Genomic DNA, 20189 nt, shown 5'->3' on the forward strand with positions numbered 1-20189 from the left:
AGCCCAAGTTCACAAGCCTCACACATAAAAGACAGAAGCCAAAAGAAAAGGAACCTGGAGTGTAACATATAATGAGGGGACCAGAAGGAAATGTCCTCCAAACTGCAATTAATATAATCAGGAGTCAACAGAAAACATTGCACCCGTGACAAAAGAATGGATGCTGTTATTAAAAGAAACATTCAGAAAGCAATAAAGACTTGTCCTGGCTTCTACAGCACATATACTAAAGTCGGAACAATACAGAGAAGATGAGCATGGCCCCTGCACAAGGCTGACATGCAAATTCATGAAGCGTTTCATGCTTTCTGTATAATTGATTTACTGTGCTGTACACCTGAAACACAATATAATAAATCAGCTATACTTTAATATAGTTTTTTAAAAAAGAAAATAAGACTCTCTGGAAATTAAAAATACGAAGTGATCAGTTAAAAATAAATACATATTTAACCCCCCCCCCGCCCCCCCCTCCCAAAAAAAATGAAGTGAGGGACTTCCCTGTTGGTCTAATGGTGAAGACTCCACCCTTCCACTGGAGGGGGCGCCAGCTGGATCCCTGGTTAGGGAACTAAAATCCTACAAGCCATGGGGTATGGCCAAAGAGAAAAGAAAAAAATATATATAAACGGAAGTTTGTAATTTAATAAAAAGAATTCTGAGACAAAGTTGAAGCTTTCCTGGTGGCTCAGTGGTAAAGAATCTGCCTGCTACTGCAGGATGTGTGGGTTTGATCCCTGGGTTGGGAAGATTCCCTGCAGAAGGAAATGGCAACCCACTCTAGTATTCTTGCCTGGGAAATCCCATGGACAGGGGAGCCTGGTGGGCTACAGCTCATGGGGTCGCAAGAGCCAGACTCGACTTAGCGACTAAACAACAACGTTGAAGAAATATCCTGGAGGATAGAATAAAAATACAAAGAAATAGAAAATATAAAATAAGTGTAAGAAAATTAGAAATTCAGTCTAGAAGACAGAGTATCTGGTTTTAGAAAGTGAGAAGAAATAGTCAGTAGGAAAATCATTAAAGAAATAATTCAATAACAATTTCCTACCCTGAAGGACATGAGTTTATAGCTTGAAAGGACCCATGAAATTACCAGCACATTAAATTAAAAAAACAAGGAAACAAAAAAAAATTTTTTTTAATCAGACACCCAAAGGTTTTTCATTATCAAATTTCAGAGTAAATATTAAGAGCAACTTGTAAAGTCATCCAGAGAGAAAAATCAGGATGTATACAAAAGATAGTTGCATACTCAGAATGACACTGGATTTAATAATATTCCTAAAAACTAGAAAAAAATGGGACAATGCCTTCAAAATTCTAAAAACATTATTTTTAATCTAAAATTCTATACTCTACCAAGATATTTTCAGGCATGCGAAGACAGGAAATTTGTTTTCTGGGCTCCCTTCCTCAGGAAGCTTGTGGATGAAGAGTTCTACTGAAACAGAGCAGAAGACCAGCGAGAATCAGAACATGGCATCTAGGAAACAGAGGAGCCACAGAGAAGGCAGGCAACAGGATTCCCTGGGTGGAGGCGTAGGGAAGAATCAGGACAATCTTGCTGCAGGCCTCATGCAACCAGCCAGATTAGAAGGGAAGGCCATCACACAAGGTCATCAAGCTACCTACTTTGACCAATTTGAGAGGTTTACAGTTGTAACAGAGGGAATGAAAACAAAACAAAGAAACAAAAAAGCCCAAGGCAGTTATAAATTCTGGGAAAAACAAAAATATGCATAAAAGGCAGATTTAATAGAGGCTTAATAGTAAACAAATTTCCCTGATGGCTCAGTGGCAAGGAATCTGACTACTAATGCAGGAAACACAGGTTTGATCCCTGGGTTGGGAAGATTCCCTGCAGAAGGAAATGGCAACCCACTCCAGTATTCATGCCTGGGAAATACCATGGACAGAGAAGCCTGGTGGGCAAAAGAATTGGACAACTTAATGACTAATCAACAACAAAAACAGACCTTACAAAATCATAATTATATAAACAATAAATACCAATTTATCCAAAAAATATTGTCTCCTATTGGAAGAGGAGAGGAGTGTTACATATCGAGTAAAGGGCTAAATCCTAATCTTTTATTTTAAAAACTATACTAAGTGAACTGATTTTATTACCAAAATTTATGATAAAATTATGATAAAAAGTGATATTTCCTAAAAGCAGTGGGTTGGAGAGGTTTATTTTGTTTCTGGTGAGCTATGGGTTTAGTTTTTCTCTCTCTCTCTCAAAAGATGCAGCAAATTTCTACATCTGTTATAGCATTTCATGGAGGTCTCTCTCTATGTATGTTAAAAGCTTGTAAAAGCTGCAGTCTTTACAACACTATGGATTGTAGCTCACCAGGCTTCTCTGTCCATGGGATTCTCCAGGCAAGAATACTGAAGTGGGCTGCTGTGCCCTCCTCCAGGGAATCTTCCCAATCCAGGGATCAAACCTACGCCTCTTATGTCTCCTGCATTGGCAGGCGGATTCTTTACCACTAGAGCCTCTTGGGAGGCCCTAAAGGCATCTATTAGAAGAGTGAAAAAAAAGTGTATAGAGAATTCCTTGGCAATCCTGTAGTTAGGACTCCACCCTTTCACGGCCAAAGACCCCTGTTCAATCTCTAGTTGGGGAACTAAGATCCTGAAGGCTGTGCAGCCAAAAACAAACAGGAAGAATTGCATAAATTATCTATTCCTCTCTCACACAATATGAAAATAGTGTTAACAACTTAAGTCAGTTTTACCTGAGGTGCTGATTAAAAATACAGATTAATTATGCCCAAGATGTGCTGAACGAGTATGTCTCTGAGAACTAGAAGTGACATTTGACTGAGTCCCCCAGCGATTGTTAGGCGTCCTAATGGAATCTACTAGAAAAATACATCTTGGATTACTCTACTGTGCTTTCACATTAAAATACTCTGTGTGTTATCACTCAGTCATGTCCAGCTCTGTAACCTCTTGGACTGCAGCCCACCAAGCTCCTCTGTCCATGAAATTTTCCAGGCAAGAATACTGCAGTGGGTTACCATTTCCTGCTCCAGGGGATCTTCCTGACCCAGGGATCAAACCTGGGTCTCCTTCCTTGGCAGGCAGATTCTTTACAGTCTGAGGCACCGGGGAAGCCTAACATGCAATGTGCTTTCACATTATAATAATTTATTTTGCATCAAATTTGTCCTCTTAGGATAGGAAAATATTTTCCTCCTTACTCTGAGGTACATAAAGTGTTGTAGATTCAACAGTACCTCATTCTGTTGTTTCATCACTATAGTCTCAGCTCATTTGACATATTGCTCTGATTTCTCTATCTTAACTTATCAGATAAAGGCCTTGGGCATGATTCATATTTTATCTCCATTCTATTCTCAGGAAGATCAATAAAAGAATATCTCATAATTACTTGTCAAAATATGACATTGCCTTATAAAATAAAATCTGAGGAAAAATATCCTTTATTCAACTATATGACGTCACTCTATATGATACACTCTGTTCAGTTCAGTTCAGTCACTCAGTCGTGTCTGACTCTTTGCAACCCCATGAACTGCAGCACACCAGGCCTCCCTGTCCATCACCAATTCCCGGAGTTCACTCAGACTCATGTCCATCGAGTCCGTGATGCCATCCAGCCATCTCATCCTAGGTCGTCCCCTTCTCCTCCTGCCCCCAATCCCTCCCAGCATCAGAGTCTTTTCCAATGAGTCAACTCTTCGCATGAGGTGGCCAAAGTACTGGAGCTTCAGCTTCAGCATCATTCCCTCCAAAGAAATCCCAGGCTTGATCTCCTTCAGAATGGACTGGTTGGATCTCCTTGCAGTCCAAGGGACTCTCAAGAGTCTTCTCCAACACCACAGTTCAAAAGCATCAAATCTTCAGCGCTCAGCCTTCTTCACAGTCCAACTCTCACATCCATACATGACCACAGGAAAAACCATAGCCTTGACTAGACGGACCTTAGTCGGCAAAGTAATGTCTCTGCTTTTGAATATGCTATCTAGGTTGGTCATAACTTTTCTTCCAAGGAGTAAGTGTCTTTTAATTTCACGGCTGCAGTCAACATCTGCAGTGATTTTGGAGCCCCAAAAAATAAAGTCTGACACTGTTTCCACTGTTTCCCCTTTTATTTCCCATGAAGTGATGGGACTGGATGTCACGATCTTCGTTTTCTGAATGTTGAGCTTTAAGCCAACTTTTTCGCTCTCCTCTATCACTTTCATCAAGAGGCTTTTTAGCTCCTCTTCACTTTCTGCCTTAAGGGTGGTATCATCTGCATATCTGAGGTTATTGATATTTCTCCAGGCAGTCTTGATTCCAGCTTGTGCTTCTTCCAGTCCAGCGTTTCTCATGATGTACTCTGCATAGAAGTTAAATAAGCAGGGTGACAATATACAGCCTTGACATACTCCTTTTCCTATTTGGAACCAGTCTAGGTCCATCCATGTCTCCACAAATGACCCAATGCCATTCCTTTTTATGACTGAGTAATATTCCATTGTGTTTATGTGTCATATCTTCTTTACCCAATCTTCTAGTGATGGACATTTAGGTTGTTTCTATATCCTGGCTATTGTAAATAGTGCTGCATTGAATATTGGGGTGCAAATATCTTTTCAAATTATGTTTGTTTTTTTTCTGGGTATATGTCTAGGAGTGGGATTCCTGGGTCTTATGTTGTATTTTTAGTTTTTTAAGGAAGCTCCATACTGTTCTCCATAGTAGCTGCACCAATATATATTCCCACCAACAGTGTAGGAGGGCTCCTTTTTCTCCACACCTTCTCCAGCAGTTATTCTTTATAAATTTCTTGATGAGGGCCATTTTGAGGAGAGATAGCCGTGAGAAATATCAGTAACCTTAGATATGCAGATGATACCACTCTAATGGCAGAAAATGAAGAGAAACTAAAGAGCCTCTTGATAAAAGTGAAAGAGAGTGACAAAGCTGGCTTGAAACTCAACTTGGAAAAAATTAAGATCATGACATCTGGTTCCATCTCTTCAGGCAAATAGAAGGGGAAGAAGTGGAAGAAGTGACAGCTTTCTTTTCTTGGGCTTCAAAATCACTGCAGACAGTGACTGCAGCCATGAAATTCAAAGATGCTTGCTCCTTGGAAGAAAAGCTATGACCAGACAGCATGTTTAAAGAGCAGAGACATCACTTTGCCGACAAAGGTCCATATAATCAAAGTAGTCATGTATGGATGTGAGAGTTGGACCATAAAGAAGGCTGAGTGCCAAAGAATTGGTGCTTTCAAATTGTGGTGCTGGAGAAGACTTTTGAGAGTCCCTTGGACTTCAAGGAGATCAAACCAATCCGTCCTAAAGGAAATCAGCCCTGAATATTCATTACAAGGACTGATGCTAAAGCTGAAGCTCTAATACTTTGGCCACCTGATGGGAAGAGCTGACTCATTGGAAAAAAACTCTAATGCTGGAAAAGATTGAAGGCCTTAAAAGGAGGAGGCAAAGTGCACTCAGCGGTCCCATGGATCTGTCTCTTGCTTCAACAGTGCTTGAAAGGAACAGACCCAAGGACACCCCCTTGCTCCAGCCTGCAACCACCCTCCAACTTTTTTTCCAGTTGCAGCCTTTGGAATCAGCCACTCAGCTATCCATGACCACCAGGACCAGTCACCATTTTTTGAGCTTCACTCCTTATTACCGATCAACCATGAGCTCCCAGATTTGTCAGAATTATTCCACCAAGGTGGAGGCCGCCATCATCACCTGGTCAACATGTAACTGTGGGCCTCTTATACCTACCTCTCTCTGGGCTTCTGTTTTGACCACGACAGTGTGGCTCTGGAGGGTGTGGCCCAATTTTTTTCAAAGTGGCCTAGGAGAAGCGTGAGGACATGGAAAGTCTCTTGAAAATGCAAAACAAGTGCAGTGGCCTCCCCCTCTTTCTGGACATGCAGAAATCATCTGAAGATAAGTGGGGTAAAACCCAGGGCGCTTTGGAAGCTGCCCTTCTCATAGCGAAGAATCTGAACCAGACCATATTGGATCTGCATGGCCTGGGTTCTGCTCGTGCAGACCCCCACTTCTGTGACTTCCTGGAAAACCATTTCCTAGATGAGAAGGTGAAATTCATCAAGAAGATGGTGACCACGTGAGCAACCTCTAGACCGGCTGGTCCCCAGGCTGGGTTGGGTGAATATCTCTTTGAAAGGCTCACCCTCAACCATGACTAGGAGCCTCTGAAGCCCAGCGGCCTTTGAGGAGCCCCCCTAACATCAGGCTACACTCTATGGGGCTGCAGAGTCAGACAGGACTGACCACACACACACACACCTACCATCAGGGCTTCTGCCTGAAGCCCCCTCTCTGCAGCCACTAGGCAGCATCTTAACGCTCTGGAGCCCTCTTAAGCCTTGGACCAAATGGAAACAATAAAGGTTTTTGCAGCATCAACAAATAAATAAAAGGAGAAGGGGTGGCATGGAATGAGATGGTTAGATAGCATCACCAACTCAGTGGACATGAATTTGAGCAAACTCTGGGAGACAGTGGAGGACAGAGGAGCTTGGCACACTGCAGCACATGGGGTTGTAGTGAGTCAGACACAACTTAGCTCTGGCACCCTATACCAAGGTCACAGATGTGGAGCCTTGTACCAAAGTCACAGGATAAAAATCTCTAGAACTGACCAAGTCCCATAGCAACTGTTGCCACAAGCCTCTAGATCGAAACTGGCCAGTTCCTTGACTCCATATTATGTAAAATACCCACCCCATGATCCACCCTATAGCATCCTAACCAATCACCTAATGCCACCCTTCCAGTAGGAATTTTCTGTTTTGAGGTTGTAAAAAACAGCTGCAAGCCTGTGAAAGCATTCAGCTCTCCCTTGAGCCAGCCCACTGTTGTAACAGGGCCTCCCACTCTAATAAACTTTATTCTCCTCTCATTCTGCCTCACGTCTGGAAATTCTTTTCCAACCCGCACACAGACCAGAACATTAGCAACTGGACAACAAAAACATTCTGAGGAGTGTGAGGTGATACCTCATGTTGTTTTGATTTGCATTTCTCTGATAACTAGTGATCATTGAGTATCTTTTTCATGTGTCTCTTAGCCATCTGTATGTCTTCTGGAAAAGTGTCTATTTCAATCTTCTACCCACTTTATGATTTGGTGATTTTTTTTTTATATTGAGCTGCATGAACTGTTTGTATATTTTGGAGATTAATCCCTTGTTGGTTGTTTCATTTCCAGATATTTTCTCCCATTTTGAGGGCTGTATTTTCATTTTGTTTATGATTACTTTTACTGTCCAAAAGCTTTTAAGTTTAATTAGATTCTATTTGTTCATTTTTACTTCTATTTTATTACTCTAGGAGATGGGTCAAAATATCTTGTGATTTATGTCAGAGTGTTCTGCTTATGTTTTCCTCTAAGAGTTTTATACTGTCCGGTCTCATATTTAGGACTTTAATCCATTCCGAGTTTATTTTTGTGTATGGTGTTAGGGAGTGTTCTAACTTGATTCTTTTTCACTTAACTGTCCAGTTTTCCTAGCACCACTTACTGAAGAAGTTGCCTTTTCTCCATTGTATATTCTTGCCTCTATTGTCATAGTTTAGATGACCATAGGAGCATGGGTTTAATCTCTGGACTTTTTATCCTATTCCATTGATCCATATTTCTGTTTTGGTGCCAGTACCATACAGTTTTGATTACCTTAGCTTTATAGTATAGTCTAAGCTCAGGGAAACGGATTCTTCCAGCTCTGTATTTAGTTCTCAAAATTGCTTTATCTCTTGGGGGTCTTTTGTGTTTCCATATAAATTGTAAAATTTTTGTCCAGACTCTGAAGAATGCCATTGGTAATTTGCCAGAGATTGCATTGAATGTGTAGATTGCTTTGAGTAGTACAGTCACTTTCACAATGTTGATTCTTCCAATCTAAGAACATGGTATATCTCTCTATCTGTGAATCTTTTATTTCTTTCATCAGTGTCTCATAGCTTTCCAAGTACAGGTCTTTTGCCTCCGTAGGTAGGTTTATTACTAGGTATTTTATTCTTTTTGCTGTGATGGTGATTTTACTTTTGAAAGATAACATGTGAGCTTTTCTGATTACAAAAGTAGTTACATCGTCTTTTTATTCAACTCAGAAAGCACAGAAAAGTGAAAAGAATAGACAGTTCTTCTATAAATCCAGTTGACAGAGGAGACATTTTGAATAAAAATTATCTACTTTGAAGGTTTCTTGTTTTATTTCATACATCATGAGCATTTTCCCTTTCCATCAGTTCAGTTCAGTTCAGTCGCTCAGTTGTGTCCAACTCTTTGCAACCAGAGCGCTGGACTGCAGCACGCCAGGCCTCCCTGTCTATCACCATCACCTGGAGTCGACCCAAACCCATGTCAATTGTGTCGGTGATGCCATCCCACCATCTCATCCTCTGTGGTCCCCTTCTCCTCCTGTCTTCAATCTTTCCCAGCATCAGGATCTTTTCAAATGAGTCAGCTCTCCGCATCAGGTGGCCAAAGTATTGGAGTTTCAGCTTCAACATCAGTCCCTCCAGTGAACACTCAGGACTGATCTCCTTTAGGATGGACTGGTTGGATCTCCTGGCAGTCCAACTCTCAAGAGTCTTCTCCAACACCACAGTTCAAAAGAATCAATCCTTCAGTGCTCAGCTTTCTTTATAATCCAACTCTCACATCCATGTATGACCACTGGAAAAACCATAGCCTTGACTAGACGGACATTTGGTGGCAAAGTAATGTCTCTGCTTTTTTAATATGCTGTCTAGGTTGTTCATAACTTTCCTTCCAAGGAGTAAGCATCTTTTAATTTCATGGCTGCAATCACCATCCACAGTTATTTTAGAGCCCCCAAAATAAAGTCAGCCACTGTTTCCACTGTTTCCCCATCTATTTGCCATGAAGTGATGGGACCAGATGCCACGATCTTAGTTTTCTGAATGCTGAGCTTTAAGCCGACTTTTTCACTCTCCCCTTTCATATTTCATTTCCATAAATAACCTATACATTTTTTATTTTAAAGGAAATAGATTTCATTGTAAAATAAAACATCAACCAGAAAAGCATAAAGTCTCAGGTAAGGTTATTGATAGTGTGGACTTGATGCTTATATACCAAGGGAAAAGCGCTGGCAGAGCAGATGCTGAAGACAAGAGAGACAGGAGAGAGGGGGCATAACTGCTGCCAGGAGAGGCCGAAGAAGATGAGAGAGAAGAGGTTCAGAACTTTCAGAGCTTACTGTCCAAGGGCCTTGACTCCCTTTGTAAAGGGGATGTCTTCTGCTGAGAGTGATGGGGGAGTAGAGGAAAGTGTGATGAAGTAGTTGCTGCAAGGAAATGATGAGAGGGCTGCTGATAATGGGAAATAGTCATTTTGTGGAGGCTCACATTTTAGTGAGATAGACTGGGTTTTGATCTTGGCTCTCACCCTTAATTAACTGTCTTTGCTCAAATGACTTAACTTTTCTGAAACTGACAAGTCCAGATGAAAAAACTGAAAAGGTAGGTGGTTGAGAACCAATCCATGCTTGCAGTTTAGCTGGGCAAGTGTGGGTTAAAAAGGAGCTTGAGAGACAAAAATCACTGAAAAGATAGTGGTTTAAATGATAGGTTAAGAGGCCTTTGCTCATTAGAGACAGAAGCAAAGAAAAGAAGCTATCAGTAAAAAATAGAGTTCAAAGAAGTAATTTCACATGTTTCCCTGTACTACAAAAGTAACATCCTGAAACATTTTCAAACATTCATAAAAGCAACCCCTTCCCCTCAAATCTGCATTTCCATAGTCCAGAAATAAACGTTGTTGTTTAGGTGCTAAGTTGTGTACAACTCTTGTGACCCCATGGACTGTAGGCTGCCCACCAGGCTCCTCTGTCCATGGGATTTCACAGGCAAGAACACTGTAGAGGGTTGCCATTTCCTTCTCCATGGGATCTTCCTGACCAAGGGATCGAACCCACAGCTTCTGCACTGGAAAGCAGATTCTTTACGACTGAGCCCCCTGGGAAGGCCTTTTCACCCCTGTCTTGCCAGTCCTTGTATGAAGCTAGGAAACAATTAGGTATAATTAAACATTTAAGTGTCCCAGGTGGCGCTAGCAGTAAAGAACGCACCTGCCAATGCAGGAGATAAAAGAGATGAGAGTTCAATCCCTGGGTCGTGAATATTGCCTGGAGGGCATGGCAACTGCTCCAGTATTCTCGCCTAGAGAATCCCACAGACAGAGGAGCCTGGCAGGCTACAGTCCATAGGGTCGCAAAGAGTCAGACACAACTGAAGTGACTTAGCATACATGCATGCTATGTAGCAGGCCTTAGGAGTAGAAACTGTTTTTAACCTTACAGGCTACTTTTGTTTTATCAATAGGTTACAAAAGTCAGAGCCAAAAACAGACTGTACCAGCAAAATCCAGGATGGTGGACGAAATAGGCTAAAAGGTCACTGCTTCCCTTGCCTTCATTCATCTCTGTGTTTCCACACTAACCCCTGAGAGCTGAAGGACTCTGCTCTGATTGATCTCTGTTTGTTTTGAAAGTACCTGGTATTTGGCAGAGATGCTTTGCAGCTGTACTTTGAGAGAAATACAGTGATCAACCTCCCCCAAAATAGCTCTGACTTGACCGCAGCAGGTGGATGGAACCTGGAGGTGTTAGAGCGTTACTTTTGCTTCTTAACACCATGCTAAGATCTCCACCCAAAGTGGGTGTCTGCAGTCTAACAGGCATGATTTATGCTGTGTGCAAAGGAGAGTAGAAGACTGGCCATGCCCTGGCTGCCCCTGAAAATCTCCTTCTCTTTCCTAGAGTCCTGAATAAATGTCTGCCTCCTAGGCCTTAAAACTCCCTTACTCCCCTACCTTTGGGAAGAAGGTGCTTTTAGAACCCCTGTTCTCTGGCCATTGCATAAAACCCTGTCTTGCTTGCACCCAACTCAGTTTCATTATTAGCTGCTTGAACTTTAGCAGGAAAGAAGTCCTTGAATAACCCAGGAGAAACTTGGTTCAGCGAAGAAGTCTCTACACAAGAAGAGAGATTCATGTCTAATTTGGTCACAAGAGCATGGTGGTCTTTACCCTCTTAAAAACTGAAGATTCCCAAGAGTTTTTGTTTATGTAAATTACATATACATTGATATTTACTATGTTAGAAATTAAAATAGAAATTTTAAAAATATCAATCCTGTAAGAAATAGCAACAATAAACGCATTACATGTTAACAAAGTTCAGTTTCTATGAAAAATAACTACATTCTCCAAAACAAAAATGTAATGAGAAGGGAAAACTTTTACATTTTTGCAAGTCTCTTTAACAGATGATAGCTGGATTCTCATATCTGTGTCTGCATTCAATTTGTTGGAAAATGTTGTTTTGATTGACATACATAAAGAAAACATGACTTTTCAAATATGTTGTTACAAAAGGGAGGAATATTTCAAAATGCTTTTTCAGATAACTGTGGATATTCTTTCTTGAAACTATACCAAATCTTGATACACAGTCGTTTTAATTTTTATTTATTTTTGTCTGTGCTGGGTCTTCATGGTTTTGCAAAAGTTTTCTCTCGGAGAAGGCAACAGCACCCCACTCCAGTACTCTTGCCTGGAAAATCCCATGGACAGAGGAGCCTGGTAGGCTGCAGTCCATGGGGTCGCTAAGAGTCAGACACGAATGAAAGACTTCACGTTCAATTTTCACTTTCATGCATTGAAGAAGGAAATGGCAAGCCACTCCAGTATTCTTTCTGGAGACTCCCAGGGACAGAGGAGCCTGCTGGGCTGCATCTGTGGGGTCGCACAGAGTGGGACACGACTGAAGCGACTCAGCAGCAGCAGCAGCTTCTCGTGTTGGAGAGGGCTCTGGGCACGCAGGCTTCAGTTGCTGCAGCAGGCAGTCTCAGTAGTTGTGATGCAGGAGCTTAGTTTGCTCTGCAGCAGGTGGAATTTTCCTGGACCAAGGACAGAACCTATGTTCCCTGCATTGGAAGGTGGATTCTTATCCTCTGTGCCACTGTTACGGAGTCCAAGCTCCTCGACTGAGAGGCTGACCGAGAAGATTTCAGGCTAGTGCTTCAAAATAACCATCTTGTAAGGGCCTGGAAGCCAAGTTCTTTTATGGATCAGAGACAGGGGGAGGTGAAGAAACAAAGTAAAAAGACCATTTCAGTTCATTTCACTCACTCAATCGTGTCCGACTCTTTGCAGCCCCATGGACTGCAGCACATCAGGCTTCCTTGTCCATCACCAACTCCTGGAGCTTATACAGACTCATGCTCATTAAGTCAGTGATGACATCCAACCATCTCAACCTCTGTCATCCCCTTCTCCTGCCTTCAATCTTTCCCAACATCAGGGTCTTTTCCAGTGAGTCAGTTCTTCACATTAGGTGGCCAAAGTATTGGAGCTTCAGCTTCAGCATCACTCCTTCAAATGAATATTCAGGACTGGTTTCCTTTAGGATTGACTGGTTTGATCTTCTTGCAGTCCAAGGGACTCTCAAGAGTCTTCTCCAGCACCACAGTTCAAAAGCATCAATTCTTCAGCACTCAGCTTTCTTTATAGTCCAACTCTCATATCCATACATGACTACTAGAAAAACCATACCTATGACTAACAGACCTTTGTTGGCAAAGTAATGTTCTGCTTTTAATATGCTGTCTAGGTTGGTCATAGCTTTTCTTCAAAGGAGCAAGTGTCTTTTAATTTCATGGCTGCACTCACCATCTGCAGCGATTTTGGAGCCCAAGAAAATAAAGTCTCTCACTGTTTCCATTGTTTCCCCACCTATTTGCCATGAAGTGATGGGACCAGATGACATGATCTTAGCTTTCTGAATGTTGAGTTTTAAGCCAAGTTTTTCACTCTTCTCTTTCACTTTCATCAAGAGGCTGTTTAGTTCTTGGCTTTCTGCCATAAGGGTGATGTTATCTGCATATCTGAGGTTATCGATATTTCTCCCACAATCAGGATTCCAGATTGTGCTTCATCCAGCCTGACATTTCGCATGATGTAGTCTGCATAGAAGTTAAATAATCAGGGTGACAATATACAGTCTTGATGTACTCCTTTCCCGATTTGGAACCAGTCTGTTGTTCCGTGTCCAGTTCTAACGGTTGCTTCTTGACCTGCATACAGATTTCTCAGGAGGCAGGTCAGGTTTGGTATTCCCATCTTTTTAAGAATTTTCCACAGTTTGTTGTGATCCACTCAGTCAAAGACTTTGGCGTAGTCAATAAAGCAGAAGTAGATGTTTCTCTCGGAGAAGGCAATGGCAACCCACTCCAGTACTCTTGCCTGGAAAATCCCATGGATGGAGGAGCCTGGTAGGCTGCAGTCCATGGGGTCACTAAGAGTCAGGCACGACTGAGCAACTTCACTTTCAATGTTCACTTTCATGCATTGGAGAAGGAAATGGCAACCCACTCCAGTGTTCTTGCCTGGAGAATCCCAGGGACAGCAGAGCCTGGTGGGCTGCTGTCTCTGGGGTCACACAGAGTCGGACACGACTGAAGCGACTTAGCAGCAGCAGCAGCAGCAGCAGCAGATGTTTCTCTGGAACTCTGTTGCTTTTTCGATAATCCAACGATGTTGACAATTTGATCTCTGGTTCCTCTGCCTTTTCTAAATCCAGCTTGAACATCTAGAATTTCACGGTTCACATACCGTTGAAGCCTGGCTTGGAGAATTTGGAGCATTGCTTTGCTAGTGTGTGAGATGAGTGCAATTATGCATAGTTAGAACATTCTTTGGAATTGCCTTTCTTTGGGATTGGAATGAAAACTGACCTCTTCTAGTCCTGTGGCCACTGCTGAGTTTTCCAAATGTGCTGGCATATTGAGTGCAGCACTTTCACAGCATCATCTTTTAGGATTTGAAATAGCTCAGCTGGAATTCCATCACCCCCACTAGCTTTGTTTGTATTCACGCTTCCTAAGGCCCACTTGACTTCCCATTCCAGGATGTCTTGCTCTAGGAGAGTTGTCATGCCATCTGGATCTGGATCATTAAGATCTTTTCTGTATAGTTCTTCTGTGTATTCTTGCCACCTCTTCTTAATATCTTCTGCTTCTGTTAGATCCATACCATTTCTGTCCTTTATTGTGCCCATCTTTGCATGAAATGTTCCCTTGGTATCTCTAATTTTCTTGAAGAGATCTCTAGTCTTTCCCATTCTATTGTTTTCCTCTATTTCTTTGCATTGATCACTTCGGAAGGTTTTCTTATCTCTCCTTGCTATTCTTTGGAACTCTGCATTCAGATGGGTATATCTTTCCTTTTCTCCTTTGCCTTTAACTTCTCTTCTTTTCTCAGCTATTTGTAAGGCCTCCTCAGACAACCATTTTGCCTTTTGGCATTTTTTTTTTCTTGGAGATGGTCTTGATCACTGCCCCTTGTACAATGTCAGGAACCTCAGTCCATCGTTCTTCAAGCACTCTATCAGATCTAATCCCTTATCTCCTAGAATGGCAAGCCTGGGGCAGAGGGATGTGTTAGTTTCACTTCCTTAAGACCCTTCACAGGTGGGCAGGGTCAAGCTATCTCCCAGTGAACCAAAGACACCCTAGCCCAAAGGTCAGGTGGAAGGGGCTGGGCAGGTCTCCCTGAGGCATTTGCCTATGCCTATCATAACAAAAGCAGCAATATAAGAATTGAAGTCACAGAAGCAAATCCAGTATGGATTCAAAATTAACCCTTCCAGTTGGTTATACCACCAAGGAAATTCAATACACAGTAGTCTTTAAAATGCCAGTCACCATGTGGGATCCCAAACCATATTAGTATACTTTTTGTAATCTGTTACATCTGAATCCATTGCTTTTCTCTTTTTTTTTTTTTTTTTGCATTTGAAATGGATCATTTGGAGAATATTGATTCACTGTATAATGCAGAGCTTCCTAATGTTGACACATTACAACACACAACTTTGATACATAATAGGTACATATCAATATCACCCATCTAAAATATTCTGAGAATGTCAAGTTCACTGTAGCACATACAAGTTTTCCAAAATTCAAAATTTCACCTGAGAACTCAAATTTCATCACAGACAACAAAAACTGTCTGTTGTTTTCCTTGAAGTGAGGCTTACATCATTTACTTTTGAGAAAGTGTTTGCCAAATTCTCAAGTCTGAATAACCACGGTTTGTCTGGCAGCTGTTCTACTTTTTGGCTGCACTGGGTCTTCGTTGCTGCTCCAGCTTTTCTTGAGTGGTAAGCAGCGGGGATGTTCTGTAGTTGCGGTGCACAAGCCTCTTTCTCATTGCTGGGACTTCTCTTGTTGCAGAGCATGGGCTCCAGGGCTTCAGCAGTGTGGCATGTGGGCTCAGACGGGGCAGGTTCCAATTCCTAGAGTGCAGGCTCAATAGTCGAGGCACAAGGCTTAGTTGCTTCACAGCATGTGGGATCTTCTCAGAGCAGGGATCGAACCCATGTTGCATGTAACGACAGGCAGATTCTTTACCTCTGAGCCACCAGGTAAGCCCCTGGCATTATTCTTTTAAGTAACAATGTTACATTATTAAAAAAAAAAAAAAGCAGCTAGTTCATCTCACAAGTCAAACAACTGCACCAGTGCCGTTCCTCAAGTCCATCATTGCACCCCAGGATGCAGCCACACGCTCTATGTAGTTCCCACTTTCCCTCAGACATGCTAAAGATGTGGACTCAAGGACTGAGGTTTAGGGACTTCCCTGGTGGTCCAGTGGTTAAGAATCTGCCTGCCAATGCAATCTGTCACAACTGGAGAAAGCCCGTGAGCAGCAACAAAGACCCATCACAGCCAAAAGAAATAAGTATTTTAAAAAGGTTGAGATTTAATACAATTCATGATTTTACTGCTTCATCAAGGACAGTTTTTGTGTTTTTTTCAATCCAGTGGACTGCCACTGTCTTAGATTCATGCTAAGGCACCAAAAGTTTTACCCCTACTGCTTCAGCATCATTGCAAGTATCATCATCATGGAAGAGAAGAAAAACATCCTAACACAATATTAATGATGATACTAGTTTTGACCTCACAAACTGCCTAAAATAGTCTTGGGGACTCTTAGAGGCTCACAGACCGCACTGTCAGCACCATCACTGTGAGTAAGTTACCTGTCCCTCTGGCTTTCAGTTTCCTTATCTATAAACTAGGATCAGTGATGCTACAGCTACCTCATAGGGTTGTGGAAGCTGAATGATACAAAAGTGTGAAGCATTTAGAATAGTCTCTGGCACACTGTGTTATACAAGCATCTGCTAATATAATCATATATTCAGTGTCACTAAATGTTTTTCCAAAATAAAATTTATTGACAGTGTGTAATATTCTACAGTGGTGGAACCTAATTGTTGGACATTAGGTTGTTTCCATTCTTTCAACATCCCTGTACATATCTGTGTCATTTCTCAGGTTAAATTCCTGAAATGGAGTTGCCCAGAGTACACGTATTTTTCACAGTACTGCTGGAAAGCATACATGGACCATCAAAGTGGGAGAGCTGAGAAAAAGAGGGGTCCATGGGCCGAGTATCTGAATCAGCCGGGGGCATCTCTTAAGGTGGACGTGTTGCCATAAATACAGAAGAATGAACTGTGATGATGATCTCTGAATTGGAAGAGGCCAAGGTGTTGGTTGAGTCATCCTCATGAACACTGAAGTCACTCAGCTGGCATGCAGAGGGCCAGAGATGGGACACAGGGCCCATCACGACTAGATGCGCAGACTCTGCCAAAATGTGATTTGGCTAGAAAACTATCCCCAGACTCAGGAAAGCCAAAGTGACCATTATCTTTAAAACCAACACCTATAAAAGGCTGCCATGTCCTAGATGATGAGCCATTTCTCTCAAGTAAATATGTGATTCAAAAAAATGCTAGTGTCCTGCTCAACATACACATTTTCAAACTCACTATTCAGAAACAGCACACATCCAATATGAACATAATGTAAGCACAGGGTAGGCTTTCTAGCTCGAGTTTGTGGAACCTTGTTTACATTCAAGCATTAAAGTCTGACTTCAGGATACTGCAAATTAAATTCATGGAATCTTGGCCCAGGCAGAAGCAGCACCACAGTGAAAGGAGGGTTCCCCCCCCCCAATAAATAATGCTGTAACAAGTGGCTTTCCATATTACAAAATTGAAATTGGATCCCTATCTCACTGTACATTGAGACAGAATAAGGAATTTCTATGTGAAAGGCAAAACCACAGAACTTTCAGAAAAAAAAAAGAATATCTTTCTGACCTATGGAAGAGTTTACTGGACACAAGAAACACTAACTTTGAAAGAAAAGATTGAGAAATCTGACACTAAATTTAAAATTTTTGGTCACTAAAGGGTACCTTTTGAAAAATGAAAAGAGATTCCCTGGTCATCCAGTGGTTAGGGCTCAGTGGGCTTAACTAGAATACTACTAATACCTTGTCACATACCTATCCTTCTTGAACCCACTTCTTCACATTCTCCTCAGAACTTTTATCCTGAATCTCACATTATTTTTTCCTTTCATGTCTTCTCATATACATAAAGCGTCTTGACAAGAATGTTTAGTTTTAATGTGTTTGAGCTTTATAAAAAATAGTTTTAGGGCATTCCCTGGCAGCCCTAACTCAGTAGGGCTCCCAAGGCCTAGGTTCAATCCCTGGTTGAGGAACTAATAAGATCCCTTAAGCAAGCACTATGTGCCAAAAAGAACAGTGAAAAGACAAGTCATAAATTTGACATGCTTATAACAACATATAACCAATAATGATTTAATACTAAGAATAAAGAACTTCTATAAAACATCAATACAAAGTTAACTCAAGGACTTCCCTGGTGGTACAGTGGATAACAATCTGCCTGCCAATGCAAGGGACATGGGTTTAGTCCTTGGCCTGGGAAGATTCCACATGCTGCAGGGCAACTAAAGCCTGGATGTCACAGTTACTGAAACCCTCGAGCCTAGATTCTGTGTTCTGCAACAGAAGCCGTTGCCGTGAGCAGCCTGCACACCGCAACTAGAGAAAGCCCCTGCATGGCAATGAAGACCCAGCCCACCAAAAAAAAATGAACTCAAGAGAAAAATGAACAAAAAATATGAAGAAATATTTCACAAAAATGGAAAGACCTATTTTTTTAAAAAAAGGATAATTAACCTCATTAGTAATTAGAGAAACACAAATTAAGATCACAATGATTATCATTTTATCCTCACTGGACTGGCAGAAATTAAGAACTTGTAATGGTCCTAAGGGCTGGAAAGGGATGAGTTCAATAGGAATTCTTAGACTGCAGGAAGGAGTGCAAATCCATACAGCCACTTTGAAATAGAATTCATCATTATCCTGTAAAGTATCCTAAAGAAATTCCTGCTTTTTTTTTTTTTTTTCCACAATGGGTTTGCCGCCAGAACACAGGTGTCATGAAAACCAAAATGGGAAAGAAGACCCACATCAACATCGTTGTCATTGGGCACGCAGATTCAGGGAAGTCTACCACAACTGGCCATCTGATCTACAAATGTGGTGGGATCGACAAGAGAACAATTGAAAAGTTCGAGAAGGAGGCTGCCGAGATGGGAATGGGCTCTTTCAAATACGCCTGGGTCTTGGAGAAACTGAAAGCTGAACGTGAGCGTGGTATCACCACTGATATCTCCCTGTGGAAATCTGAGACCAGCAAGTACTATGTTACCATCATTGATGCCCCAGGACACAGAGACTTCGTCAAAAACATGATTACAGGCACGTCCCAGGCTGACTGTGCTGTCCTGATTGCTGCCGCTGGTGTTGGTGAATTTGAAGCCGTATCTCCAAGAACGGGCAGACCCGTGAGCATGCCCTTCTGGCTTACACCCTGGGTGTGAAACAACTAATTGTTGGTATTAACAAAATGGATTCCACTGAGCCACCCTACAGCCAGAAGAGATACGAGGAAATTGTTAAGAAGTCAGCACCTACATTAAGAAAATTGGCCACAACCCTGACACAGTAGCGTTTGTGCCAATTTCTGGCTGGAATGGTGACAACATGCTGGAGCCAAGTGCTAACATGCCATGGTTCAAGGGATGGAAAGTCACCCGTAAGGACATCAATGCCAGTGGGACCACCCTGCTTGAAGCTCTGGATTGCATCCTGCCACCAACTCTCCCAACTGACAAACCCTTGTGTTTGCCCCTCTAGGATGTCTATAAAATTGGTGGTATTGGTACTGTCCCTGTGGGGCGTGTGGAGACTGGTGTTCTCAAACCTGGCATGGTGGTCACCTTTGCTCCAGTCAATGTAACAACTGAAGTCTGTAGAAATGCACCATGAAGCACTGAGTGAAGCCCTTCCTGGCGACAGTGTGGGCTTCAATGTCAAGAACGTGTCTGTCAAAGATGTCTGTCGTGGCAATGTGGCTGGTGACAGCAAAAATGACCCACCAATGGAAGCTGCTGGCTTCACAGCTCAGGTGATTGTTTTGAACCATCCAGGCCAGATCAGTGCTGGATATGCACCTGTGCTGGACTGTCACACAGCTCCCGTTGCTTGCAAGTTTGCTCAGCTGAAGAAGATTGATCATCGTTCTGGGAAAAAGCTGCAAGATGGCCCTAAGTTCTTGAAATCTGGTGATGCTGCCATCGTTGATATGGTTCCTGGTAAGCCCATGTGTGTCGAGAGCTTCTCTGACTCTCCTCCCCCGGGCCGTTTTGCTGTGTGTAACATGAGACAGACTGTCGCTGTGGGTGTCATCAAAGCAGTGGACAAGAAGGCAGCTGGAGCTGCCAAGGTCACCAAGTCTGCCCAGAAAGCTCAGAAGGCTAAATGAATATTATCCCCCAAATCTGCTACCCGTCCTAATCAGTGGTGGAAGAACAGTCTCAGAACTGTCTCAATTGGCCATTTAATAGTAAAAGACTGGCTAACGATAACAATGCATCGTAAAACCTTCAGAAGGAAAGGAGAATGTTTTTGTGGACCATATGTTTTGTGTGTGGCAGTTTATTAGTTTTTAAAATCAGTACTTTTTAATGAAAACAACTTGACCAAAAATCTGTCACAGAATTTGAGACCCATTAAAGAGTTTAATGAGAAAAAAAAGAAAGAAATTCCTGTATGGGTGCATCAGGAGATATGTACAAAAACCACTGAGATCCTGTTGATACTAGAAAAATAACTAGAGGCAATGCAAGATCCATCTACAGGAAAATGGGGAGACTGCACAACATCCCCAGAATACAT

General features: G+C 42.1%; 1 non-coding gene and 1 pseudogene across 1 annotated transcript; both read left to right on the plus strand.

Moving 5' to 3' along the window:
• The first annotated feature begins 202 nt into the window (after positions 1 to 202).
• Positions 203 to 309, plus strand: LOC138074672 (U6 spliceosomal RNA). Its single transcript, XR_011144499.1, has one exon. It is a non-coding gene; the product is annotated as a U6 spliceosomal RNA (small nuclear RNA).
• Positions 310 to 18400: 18091 nt separating this feature from the next.
• LOC138073399 (elongation factor 1-alpha 1 pseudogene) lies at positions 18401 to 19779 on the plus strand (annotated as a pseudogene).
• Positions 19780 to 20189: the final 410 nt, after the last annotated feature.

This window comes from Capricornis sumatraensis, chromosome 2 (assembly GCF_032405125.1).
Source record: "Capricornis sumatraensis isolate serow.1 chromosome 2, serow.2, whole genome shotgun sequence".
NCBI classification, from domain to species: Eukaryota; Metazoa; Chordata; class Mammalia; order Artiodactyla; family Bovidae; genus Capricornis; species Capricornis sumatraensis.